Here is a 13,004-nt window from a genome sequence, read left to right as displayed (position 1 = left end):
AGGCAGATTGGAGGAAAACATCATCTTTCATCTTCAATTCATCAGGAAGTCCTATTTTCTCTGATTTCAAAATATATCTTGAATCTAACCACTTTCAGTTACCTCCACCACTAGCATAGTAGTCTAAACCAGCATTATGTCTTGCCTGAATCAACTAAATAAGCATTCTGACTGGTCTTCCTACATCTTTTGATCTTTTCTACATAAGCAACTAGGATAATCTTTCAAAACACAGATCACAGCACTTTATTGCTTAATATACTTCAGTGGCATCCTATCTTTGGGTAAAGACAGAAAGTGTTACAATGACAGCCTATGATTGACCTTTACCTGTTTCTTAGACTCATTTGGCAACATACGGTTCATAGCTTTCTGACACAACTTCTTGAAGCTACAATAATTCCTTTTATCAGAAGGAGTTAGGAGTACTTTATCCCTTGTTTACATAGTTATCTCCTATTTCCCCTTACAATCTCAGATCAACCATAATTTCTCAGGGAAGCATTATTATACTCTCCTTCCTCCCTATAATATTTAACATAGTTACAGTTTTCTATTAATTGTTTTAATTAATCAACAATTATTATTTCCATTAATTAGTATTATATTTATATTTGGTTATATGGATCATTACATTATCATATTATATTTATCAATAATTTCCATTCAATAATTTGGATTCATGGATCATTACATTATCATATTATATTTATCAATAATTTCCATTCAATAATTTGGATTCATGTATAATGTCTTTCCCCCACTTTGCTTGTAAGCTGAGTAATGGTAGGGACCACCATTTATTTTTGCTCACCACCGTATTCTAACCCAGAGCCTAATACATATGTGGTAGGCACTCAAAAAAGTATCTGTTAAAGAAATGAAAGCTTAAGTTAACAGTATTGAACACTAAGAAAGACAATATACACAATATAGATGGCAGACTATGTGGCTCTTCATAATAGATATGTACTAATCATCACTATTTTCTAGCCTATATATGAAGAAGATTTCTGACCATAAGGTAGGAGACTTCTATTTCCAGGTTTACCATTCTTGCATCCAAAATTCATTTTCAGGGTGCCTGGGTGGCTCAGTGGTTGAGCATCTGTCTTTGGCTCAGGTCGTGATTTTGGGGTCCTGGAATTGAATTCCGCATCAGGCTACCCATAGGGAGCCTGCTTCTCCTTCTGCCTATGTCTCTGCATCTCTCTGCGTCTCTCATGAATAAATAAATAAAATATTTTTTAAAAATTCATTTTCACTAATCCCTATACCCATGACACTAGAACTCCACTCTAAACCCAATACTTTGTAACTTACCCCAACTGCCAGAGAGAAGGAGCCAAAATACACAGTAGGAAATGATCTGGACTTTGGCATTATTATAGCTAGCCTGGTACTTCATCTGTGGTGACAGTACTTGGTAGAGAAAAACGCATATGGACAACCACTGATATGAAACTCTTGTGTAAGGCCCAGTGGTTTTGGTTGAGGCATTGCTCCATGACCAGAAATGATGGTTATGTTTCCTACAGAAACAGGGGTTGAGACCCTATAGAATAATGAAGTCATTTGCAGTTGAATGATCTCTAGAATATGCTTTTGAGAGCAAGCCAAGAATCAAAAGAAGAAACCAAATACCAAAGTCTAGTTCAAAGGACAGGAGCAGAACTAAAAACTGGGAATGGAGCCACAGACAGAAGTTAGATGGACTATGGAATGAATGGGTACAGATTAAGAACCAGGAAATTGTTTACAAAATAATCATAGTGAACAGATCAGAGTAGACAGATGCCTGGGGCTATGGCTATTAATGACTGATGTAACGCACAGAGGTAGAATAGAACATCCAACCAAAGAGAATTGATGTCTACCAGGGAAAACCCTGGGAAAGTGTTCCCTTACTTGAGAAGGAAAGTCTGGATGTTTTTGCAGGGGTCAGAAGGAAAATCCCTCCAACCATATTCCTTTAACTGAGGGCCCACATATTCAGCTTGTGACCCACACCCCAATAGCAATTAAGCTTTAGCAACAGGTAGACTTCTCTGGTAACTAATAGGGAAGTTGGGTAATACAGTGCTTCTCACATCAGGAATGCTAAATCCTCTAGCTTTATTGCCATCTTGCTTCTTTCTCCCACTGTATTCTTGTGTTGACACAATTCATAATAATGAGTATGGCAATATTTAACTCCAAAGCCTTCTGAGAAGTTATATGCTACCAGATTCCATTCAACACTTCTACAATTAACTTTAATAAAATACTATAATCTTAATAAGTAAGATAATTTTCAAAATGATGTATTTGTTTTTAAGGAATGTACATGATATCAAATCATGGAAATTTATAGTTGGAAAGACCCTCATAAATTATTTAACATAATCCCTTGATAAAATTGGAGATTATCTCCTTAATGTTCCTCTCTAGGCCTGTGGAGACAATCATTAAAACATAACTTAATGAAAGAAGCCAAAGACAGTTCTTCTGAAAAAAACAGAAGACAAACTGATTTATAGGGATGAGTTAGCTAAGTGAAGGGGGCACACAAAGTATGGGGTAAAGGCTGGGGGAAGAGAGACATAAGCGCCCATTGAGTTTGAGCAACTAGAACAAAGAGAATAAGGGAAGAGTAAGGGTACAAGAAAACCTAAAGCCGCCAAATTTTGAAGACCCTGCTGAGGATTATGGACTTTATCCTAAGAACAGTGAGGAGCCATTAACAGGTTTTATGAGTAGCTTAATATGAAAAGATTTGTATTTTATTAAAAAAGGTCACTCTGGACTTTTGCTTCTGGTAAAGATGGGTAGCCAGGATTTGATTTATCCTTCTGCCTGAAATAACTAGAAAAAGATAACATTTATAAAACAATGGCTTTCAAGATATTGGCTATCAGTCAACGAAAGACATTTATCTCCTGTGAAATGAGAACAAATAAGGTAAGCTATACCATAGCCCCGCTTACTGCCTTGAGAAAGTTTTCAGGCTGCAATGGAGGGAGGAATAACCCTGAGTTGAAGAGAAGGACCTGGGACTCTGAGAAAGTTAAGTAGGCTAGAAGCAGCAAGAATAGACCAGGGAAGAGAGAACTGCATTGAGAAAGAATTCTAGAGATCTGCAGAGAGTGCCTTTATTCAGATAAATATTCATTAGCACGTGCATGTGAAGAAACTACCTGAAGCTAGGGGGAGGAACCATCCAAAAGGATTAGAGGAAACAATATTCATAGTTCACATAGGATTTAGGATAGTGCCTGCTGCTAGCAGCCAGGCACTGGCTTTATATTTTAGAAAATATAAAGCTTTATATTTTAGAAGACATCAGACAGGAAACTAAGAAGAATCATGCCTCAGTGGTGGATAATATTTCATCATGGACTAAATGTTCTGGTCCTATCTAACACAGTTTAGCAGCAAAATTTCTTTTTTTTTTTTTTTTTTTTGAGGAAAATGCTTGTTTCCACTGCATTTATTACTAATATAAAAAATGTTAAAAAGAAAAAAAATTCATTCTCAGTTCTCCAACGGCTCTCATCCTTCCCTCTTGCCCACACAACTCCTGACCCATTTCCTCAGGGCCAGTGCAAAACCGAACCTGTTCACTGCCGTTTTCACAGAAAACAACCAGTGCCAGGGATGTAGGGAAGAAGGTTAGACGAGGGCAACAGTACCGTCCAGGTTCCACCCAAGGGTAGGCCAGGTGGAGATTCACAGAATTCAGACGAAAGGGCTGGTGGCCTCACAATGACGTACTCTAACTAAAGTGGGCTGGAGAGGAGATAGGATAGCCCGTAAGAGGCTTTAGAGGACATCTCATGGGCTTGGGTCAAACCCAAAAAAACCGACACCAGGATAATAAGGAGACCAGGGAGGCAGTCTTGCAGAAAGTTTCACAATTCTCCCATGTTGGGAGGTGTGGAAAATCTAGAGGGCATCAAGAGCCTCACTCATTTTGGCAGAAAAACTTACTCTAGTGTTGGGAAGTCACAATGATGCCACGGACACTGAGAAAGGCTACGTACGAGGGGATGCACAGTTTCACAAAGCACAGTGATCACAGACGAGTGGTGGGGACCATGCTACTGACGCAGGATCTACAAAATCCAAAAGCAGGGAGAGTGGCCTTTCAGGGAATAACTCTGCACCAGTCATCCGTACTTGACCCCAGGTCAACCTGGTGAGTTTCACAGAGCAACTGGCAACTTTGGGGGTAGGGTTTGTCACATAAAAAGGACTTAAAACAAGCAGCTAGAAGAAGGGAATGGCAGGAAACTGCTCCAGGGCTCTTAGGAATCGAGGGCAGTGCCGAGGGCTGGGTGGACAGATAGATGCACAAGAAACAGCACCAAAGAGGCTTCCTGTTCAGCAGTCAATCGGCGAAGGGGAAGAGGATCCAGGAGGCAGTTGAAGAGAGCAATGGTGGGGTCCTGAAGGCGAGTCTCTGGAGGCTGAATCGGAAGAAAGCCCACACGCTGGGCACCAGTGATGAAACAAAACTCTGGACCCCAAATGGGGGAGGTGAGAGATGGGGGTGGGTGTCTGAGGGTGGTGGGTGAAACAGCCTCACAGTAGCCGTCACAGGGCCACAGGGAAATATATGGCCGCTAGGTCAGAGGGCTCCTTCCAGCCTGGATGGGAAGGCACAGTCTCACAGAGGAGGTCCATTGACGCCTGGGTGGTAGAAGGCACAGAGGTCCTCATATCGACAGTGGCCCTTTTTGGCAAAGTGTCGGCAGACGGGGCGGTTGGATTTGTCTTCCATAACTTGGGGGCCATCCTTGGGTGGGCAGGTATTTTTGATAAGAGACCAACTTTTGAGCCTTCGGGGATTTCTCTGCTCTTTGTGAAAGCCTCCTCTGGAAGGACCCCCATGGCCTGGTCCAGGAAAAGGAGGTTCAGTATTGGCCCCCCACCAGCCACGACCATATGGGCCGCACCTGGGACCCAGGCCTCCCCGGATTGGGCCTCTGCCCCTGGGAGGAGGTGGGAGGCTCAGCAGTGGTGGAATCATTGGTCCCCTTGATCCTGGAGGACCTCTGTGAAGAGCTGACTTGGGATCACCAGGCTTTCCATTGGCCATGGGGGGAGGGCCCAGAAGGCTAGGTGGTCCGATGGGACTCCCATCCTCCTCGTCTCCAGTCTCCCCCCGCTCTGGCAGCTGGGGCTGTTGCGGAGGCGGCGGCTGCTGCTGATTCTGCTTCTTTCATTTGGGCATCGTGGTTGCGGCAATGGCTGCCAGCAAAATTTCTTAGAACTAATAATAAGCAAATCTTAAAAGCAGTCAGAGGAAAAAGGCTATGATATAAGGGAGACTAAAGATAAATATGAGAGTAAATTTCTTATCAGAAGCAATTCAAACCAGAAGATACTGGAAACAATATCCTAAAAGTATTGAAAGAAAAATAAAAATCAATCTAGAATTCTTTACCCTCTGAAAATATTTTTCAAAAACAAAGATGAAACAAGGACTTTTTAGGAGTCAAATTAAAAACTTATAGCAACTTAAGGGAGCCAAAAAATGGGGACTAACTGTACAGAAAGCATTATTAATGAAATTGGCTGAGACCTCTAGAAGTGGCTAGTAACTAAGAAGAAAGATGGGGACTGTCAGTAGCAATCCTATGGTGGCAGGTGCTGCTGTGGTTCCTAATGGCCAGGTTTGTGGAGGATCCTGGGAGATTTTGCTGCTGATTATCTCAACAGTCCTTGCAACAGCTGTGGATTCTCTTCAGCTTTCAGAGCAGAGGACCCGTAGTGTTCATCAACACAGATTCCAATGTCCTGGTCCACATAGGACACCCATATCCTTTTCATTGAAGTAACCAACACCCATTCCAGCCAGGGGTCCCAGAAAGAGATGCTACTGTACTTCCCTCCCACAAAGAAACTACTGTTGTCCTTTCCCAGAACTGGGGCTGCCATCCTCCCCCCAGCCTTGCACTTGCCCTGCACCCAACATTGGAGCACCTAAATATATAAAGCAAACATTAACAGATATGAAGGGACAAATAGACAGCAATATAAATTGGTAGTGGACTCAAGCCTCCATTTTCAACAATGTTGAAATTCTATCAAATATTTAAGCAAGAAATAATACCAATTCTACACAAACTCTTCCAGAAAACTAATGAGGGGGAAATACTTTTCAAATCACTCTGTGAGGACTACATGACTTATACCAAAACAAGAAAACGACATTATAGAAAAAGAAAACCTCAGAAAAATTTATCTTATGAATATACATGCAAAGCATCTTAACAAAATGTTATCAAATCAAAAACAATATACAAAATGGATAAATACAAAATGACCAAATGGAATTTATCCCAGGAATGTAAAGTCATTTAAATATTCAAAGCCAATTAATGTAATGCATTGTAATAACAGACTGAGATTTAAAAAAAAGACACGATCGTCTCAAAAACACAGAAAAAGCATTCGAGAAATACAAAATCCAGTCTTGATAAAAAGTCTCATAAAACTAGGAACAGAAAGGAACTTCCTGCATCTGATAAACAATATACATGAAAACTCTACAGTGAAAAATTGAATGCTTTCTTCTGAAAGTCAGCAACAAGAAAAGAATGTCTATCTATTTCTAATCAGCTTTGCACTGCTAGTTCTCACCAATAAAATCAGCCAAAAAGAAAAGGGAAATGGAAAAGGAAAGGGAAAGAGGAGAGAAAGAAAGAGAGTGAGAAGGAGAGGAGGAGGGAAGGAGGAAAGGAGGGAAGAGGAGAGGGAGGGACGGAGGAAGGAAGGAAGGAAGGAAGGAAGGAAGGAAGGAAGGAAGGAAGGAAGGAAGGAAGGAAGGAAGGAAGGAAAGAAGGGAAAACATTAGACTGGGAAGGAAGTAACTCCTTTTATTCACAGACAACATGATTTCTGTGAAGACAAATAAATTACTAGAAGTAATATGGGAGTTTAGCAAGGTTGCAGGATAAAAGATTCATATACGAAAATCAATTGTATTTCTATATAAAGTAGAACATCATTTCATGTGCTTATTTGTCACTCATATATCTTAGTGAATTATCTAGTCAAGTATTTTGCCCATTTTTAGAAGGCAAACATATATCTACCATATGACCTAGACATTTGAAAACATTCCTAAATCACATCCTAATCTCAGAAACCTGTGAATATATATAATCTTATATAGCAAAGGGGACTGGCAGATGTGATTAAGTTAAGGTTCCTGGGATGTGGAGCTTATCCTGCATTATCTACATGAGCCCAATGTAATAATCCCAGGGTCTTTAAAAGGATGGAAAAGAAAGAGGGTCAGAGAAGATAAGATAATGGAAACAGAGGTTGGAGAGATACCTCTTAAGATGACGAGGCCACAAGCCAAAGCATTCAAGCAATCTTTAGAAGCTAGGAAAGCCAAGTAAACAGAATTCCTTCAGAGAATTAAGAAGGGATTCAATTCTGCCAGTATCTTGGTATTTTAGCCCAGAGAAACACATTTTAGATTTCTGACCTCCAGAATTGTAAGATGATAAATTTGTGTTGTTTTAAGCCACTGGGTTTGTGCTAATTTATTACAATGGCAATAGAAAACAAGTACTCTTGACTTCTGAAAAGATTCTTCTGTGCAGTCTCTAGTTTTACTTGCATAAATTTATGTTCTGTATAAGAATGGAATGAAATGGAAAAGTTGCCTATTATTGTAGAACACCTAAATTTGATATGACATTCAAAGAATCATAAAATAGAGATAATTTATTTGATGAACTTTGTCTTATAAAAATATTGTCCTGGGTGTCTCAGTGGTTTAGCGCCTGCCTTTGGCCCAGGGCGTGATCCTGGAGTCCTGGGATCGAGTCCCACATCGGGCTCCTGGCATGGAGCCTGCTTCTCCCTCCTCCTGTGTCTCTGTCTCTGTCTCTCTCTCTCTCTATCATAAATAAATAAATAAATAAATCTTTAAAAAAATATTGTCAAAGAAATTTGCTATGAGTTAAAGCAAAAAAAGACAGTAACTTTAAACATTTGGGCTGAAATATTTATATATTTAATAAAACAAAATCTAACTTGAGAATATACTCCATTTAGGGGCACACCTGGGTGGCTCAGTTGGTTAAGCATCTGCCTTCAGCTCAGGTCATGATCCCAGGATTCTGGGATTGAGCCCTACATCGGGCTCCCTGTTCAGTGGGGAGCCTGCTTCTCCTCTCCCTCTGCTGCTCTTCCCTCTTGTTCTGTGTCAAATAAATAAACAAAAATATTTTAAAGAGAGAGAGAGAGAATATACTCCATTTGGAATAATTTTCTCTGAGTTTACCAGGTACCTATATTAACCTATAGAGAGTATGTTCCCAAATAAAAACACTAAGGTCAACAAAGGACAGTTAATTGAGAACATCAACAATTTTGAATTTATCAACTACAATGTTAAGGAAGTTTAGAGATATTTTTATTTAAAAATTACAAACATAACACCGTATTAAAATATATTCTTGAGGATCCCTGGGTGGCTCAGAGGTTTGGCGCCTGCCTTTGGCCCAGGGCACGATCCTGGAGTCCCAGGATTGAGTCCCGTGTCGGGCTCCTGGCATGGAGCCTGCTTCTCCCTCTGCCTGTGTCTCTGCCTCTCTCTCTCTGTCTATCATGAATAAACAAAAATCTTTAAAAAAATATTCTTCATAGGCACAGGGGATGGGGGAAAATGGGGAGATGCTGGTCAAAGGGTATAAACATCCAGTTGTTAGATAAGTGACTTCTGGGGATCTAATATCTAGCATGTGACTATAATTAATAATAATGTACTATATATTTGAAAGTTGCTAAAGGGACTAGATTTTAAATGCTATCACTACCCCCCAAAAAAGGTAATAATACGAGGTGATGAGGGTGTTAGTTATCTTTATTGTGGTAATCATTTTGCAATACAGTCTCTTATGATTTTTACCATTGTAAAAATAGTATGAAAGCAATACAATACAATAGTATGAAAGCAATACACATTCAGTGGAAACAATATTTCAAATTTTGAATTCAATTTTTTCCCCAGGTTAGTGATATGCAGTACAATACTCTATCATGATACTGGGCAGTGACAACATGCGACAGCTGCCATCAGCCGTGTAATCATGAGGCTAAACAGCCAGTACACTTATAATCATTCTGTACCAATATAGCCATTCTGCTTTTCAATTTTAGTACAGTGTCCAATACATTATATGAGATATTCAACAATTTATTATAACATATGCTTTATGCTAGATCATTTTGCCAACTGCAGGCTCATAGAAAGTGCTCTGAGCGCATTTTAGACAGCATAGGCTAAGCAACAATGTTGAGTAAGTTAGGGGTATTAACTACATTTTCACCTTATAATATATTCAACTTTGGCTTGTTTTATCTGGACATCATTCCATCATAAATTGAGAATAATCTGTATGTATGTGTATCAAATCATCATGTTGTATATCTTAAACTTAACACAATGCTATGTGTCAATTATATCTCAATGAAGCTGGAAAAAATATATTCTTCAGAAGTAAAAAAAAAAAAAGAAATGGCATGAGGGACAGATGTAGTCAATAAACTGGTTAAAATTCATGAATATGTGTAGAATAACTATTGATATTTTTAATATGCTGATAATCAGTAGTAAGCAGTTTGCCTTTGTTTTTCTCTAGTATATTCAGATTTATTTTTCAAATTAGCTTTTAAAGTCTATTTTGTAGAGCCACCAGTATAATAAAACTAATTTGTCAGTTAATACATGTCTTAGATTTTTATGTAATTTTATTTATTTATTTATTTTTTAAGATTTTATTTATTTATTCATGAGAGACACACAGAGAGAGAGGCAGAGACATAGGCAGAGGGAGAAGCAGGCTCCATTCAGGGAGCCTGATGTGGGACTCGATCCTGGGACTCCAGGACTACACCCTGGGCCAAAGGCAGATGCTTAACCACTGAGCCATCCAGGGATCCCTGATTTTCATGTAATTTTAATTGTTTAATGCTCTACTTCATTCTTAAAAGTATCTAAGTTTGGCCAAAAAATTATATGGTCCCTCCAGGCATTAAGTTTAATGGTGACTGATACCATTCCACTGCCACCCCTTTGTTCTCAGACCTCTGCGTTCTGTTATTAGGAAAAACAGTATTTGAATTTTGTGACACAGTATTTCCCAACTTGTACCATGTATAATAAATGAGTTCTTCAATAAATCATTCCGCATTCTACAAAGTCATTGCATTATAGTTCAGTAATCACATGGGTTTGTAAACCATTTAAAGCCTGTGATCACATGGTTGTTATTATTTTGCCTTAGCTCATTTAGAGTAAAATTAGTTCTTTGGTCAGATGCAATGTTGTGTGAGCTTCTCTAATGGTGAATAGGCATTTTGTCATTTTATAAATAGCACTGCTAGAGGAAGTATGGCAATCAAGAAAGACAAATACAACTGTACAAAAATGATCCATTCTAGGAGAACAAATTAATGCTGTCTCTATGATGGAAGAAGTCTAATGAAATCAACCTGCCACCAGAGGCTGACTGGTTCCCCTAGTATATGATACTTCAAGTGTATATAGCATTGGTTTTCTACTGCTGGAAGATTGGGCTCCCAACTATAGCAATAGACGGGTCAGTCTTTCAGTAGAGAAGACCATGTTGTTCTGAGATCATAAATAGCTTCTATCTGACCTTGTTCAGGGAACCATTGAACAAGCACTGCCTACCTGAAAGAAAGAAGCTAACTAACTGTTAGCCACAGTAGAGGTTATATTGACTACCTAATTAATGATAAACCTCCCCTGGTAGCCTCTTTTGTTGTTACTGTTGTTAGTATTTACATGAGATAGAAGTATCCTCATACTCTGTTACTTTGGGAGTTCTATCCGCATATTGCTTCTCTAAATTTATTTATCCCTAAATCTTTCAGTCTTGTTTTTCACATGTCCCAATCTGTCCAGCCATATTATTAACCATTGCCCATAAATAGACACGGGACATTGCTTGGACACAGTAAGCAAATTGGAAAAAGAGATACATTGATCAAAGTTCTTCCCACTGGAGGATTTTCTCTTCTGTGTATATTTCAATAGCCTCTGAATGACTGCAGTGCTATAGCATTCTGCTTCTGGCAGGGGCAGGCTCATTTTCCAGAACTATCTGCAAACCAGGCTTGAATTTTTACTTCCTAAATCAACTGATAATAGAGAATTCCCTTTGATTGATGCAATGGTGATAATGTAGAAACAGTAGGCAGCTGGTAATGTGAACCACCTACTTGGTCATGAAATTTACCAGTAGCTTCAGGACTAGCTTTGTTCCAATCTTCTATATTGTCACTTCCAGTTGATTTTGCAGTGATCCTGGATGTATTCAGCTTTATGGTTCGTAGGTTACATAGAATCCAGTTTGTGATGATCATCCAAGAAGACCTCAAGGTGTTAAGTCTCTACCAGGGCTCACAAAGCAAACCAGGGACTGTTTCTCAAATGGAGAGTAGTTTATTGTTTGGCATCGATCCAAAGCCCTAGGAGCCTACATTGTGATTCTCCTAATGGGTGAGACTGGCCACCAGCTCCAAATAGCATCTTGACCTGTTTTTGACACTTAATTACTGGTCTTGTTACAGCCTATGCCAGCTAGAAGGGTTTCTTGCTTTTGAGGACCTTTCAAAGTTGGTAACTTTCATTAAAGAGATTGAAGTAGTACATCCAATTGTAGCATATGCAACTTAAAAAGAATTCAGAGGCTCATCAAGTGTTCTCTCTCTCTCACTAATATGGGTATAAGGTGCAAAACTTTTCCTATTCCATTGGAAAGAATATCTTGAGATGTTCAAGACTGCCTGATCCCCAGAAATTTCAGTGAGGTTATAGTTACCTGGATTTTCATTGTAGTTTATCTCCCATTTTCTGAAATCTAGTCACTAAGTCCAACGAGCACATCATAAAAGTAGTTGGCCAGTGTGATGTTATATAGGATTATGAGATAGTGAAATGGTAAAAATCTCTGTAGAATAGTTTCCAAACCAGAGCTGGAGAACTAAAATAGATCAATGAAAATAATTTGTGTTCTGACAAGGTAAAAAACACGCATCCTTTGGAGAACTCTTCTTATCAAGATAGAGGGGGGAAAAGCCAGATTAGTAGCCATATTCTAAAGCTGTTACTAAAGTCACTATTTATGGCAACCCTGATTATTCTTGTGAGCTGCCTATCTATTTAAATCCTAAGGAGCGGGGTATCCCTGGGTGGCTCAGGGGTTTAGCGCCTGCCTTCGGCCCAGGATGTGATTCTGGAGTCCTGGGATCAAGTCCCACTTCAGGCTCCCTGCATGGAGCCTGCATCTCTCTCTTCCTGTGTCTCTACCTCTTTCTGTTTGTGTGTGTGTGTCTCTCATGAATAAATAAATAAAATCTTTAAAAAAAAATCCTAAGGAGTTTTATGGTCAGTTTGCCATTACCAAAGAATCTTTTCATTCTCAATATCATTGTATTATTACGTTGACGGCAATCATGCCTGCCTTGCCTCTATTGCTTAAATGCTATGATTTGATCTTTGTTACTTTGGGATAACATTTTTTTAAAAGATTTTTTTTATTTATTTAAAAAAAATCAGAGAGCCTCTTTATAGATCCTCAATAGCATTTAAAAATACTTTTTGGCCCTAGCCTTCACATGTAAGATACTAGAGTGCTGAGCCTTTAAAGACTGTTATCCCTTTCATCACAGTCTCCTCAATATCTTACTGAAGAGTGTATCCTCTGGGCCTTTTTGGGAGACAGTGAGCAGTAGGAGAAAAAGTGAATATGATAAATCAATTCAAGTTTTCCTATCTCCTTAAGTCTTTCTATTCTTTCCTCTACATTTTGCTAAGGAACTTCTGATCTCAAATCCACTTGACATGTCCATCAGTGAAAACACATTTCAGTCCCTGAAGCAAATGAATGATTATAACTACTCTAAAAGAATTATAAGTACATTAATTTAAAAATTCTGTATCAATAAATTTTACTCTATAAGAAGTGCAT

At 39.0% G+C, this 13,004-nt stretch overlaps 1 pseudogene; it reads right to left on the bottom strand.

Moving 5' to 3' along the window:
- Nucleotides 1-3,451: 3,451 nt before the first annotated feature.
- LOC119876924 lies at nucleotides 3,452-5,230 on the bottom strand (annotated as a pseudogene).
- Nucleotides 5,231-13,004: the final 7,774 nt, after the last annotated feature.

The sequence above is a fragment of the Canis lupus genome, chromosome 13, assembly GCF_011100685.1.
Source record: "Canis lupus familiaris isolate Mischka breed German Shepherd chromosome 13, alternate assembly UU_Cfam_GSD_1.0, whole genome shotgun sequence".
In the NCBI taxonomy this organism is placed as follows: Eukaryota; Metazoa; Chordata; class Mammalia; order Carnivora; family Canidae; genus Canis; species Canis lupus.
The sequence above is the reverse complement of the archived record's forward strand: the minus strand, read 5'-3'. Positions and strand labels throughout refer to the sequence as shown.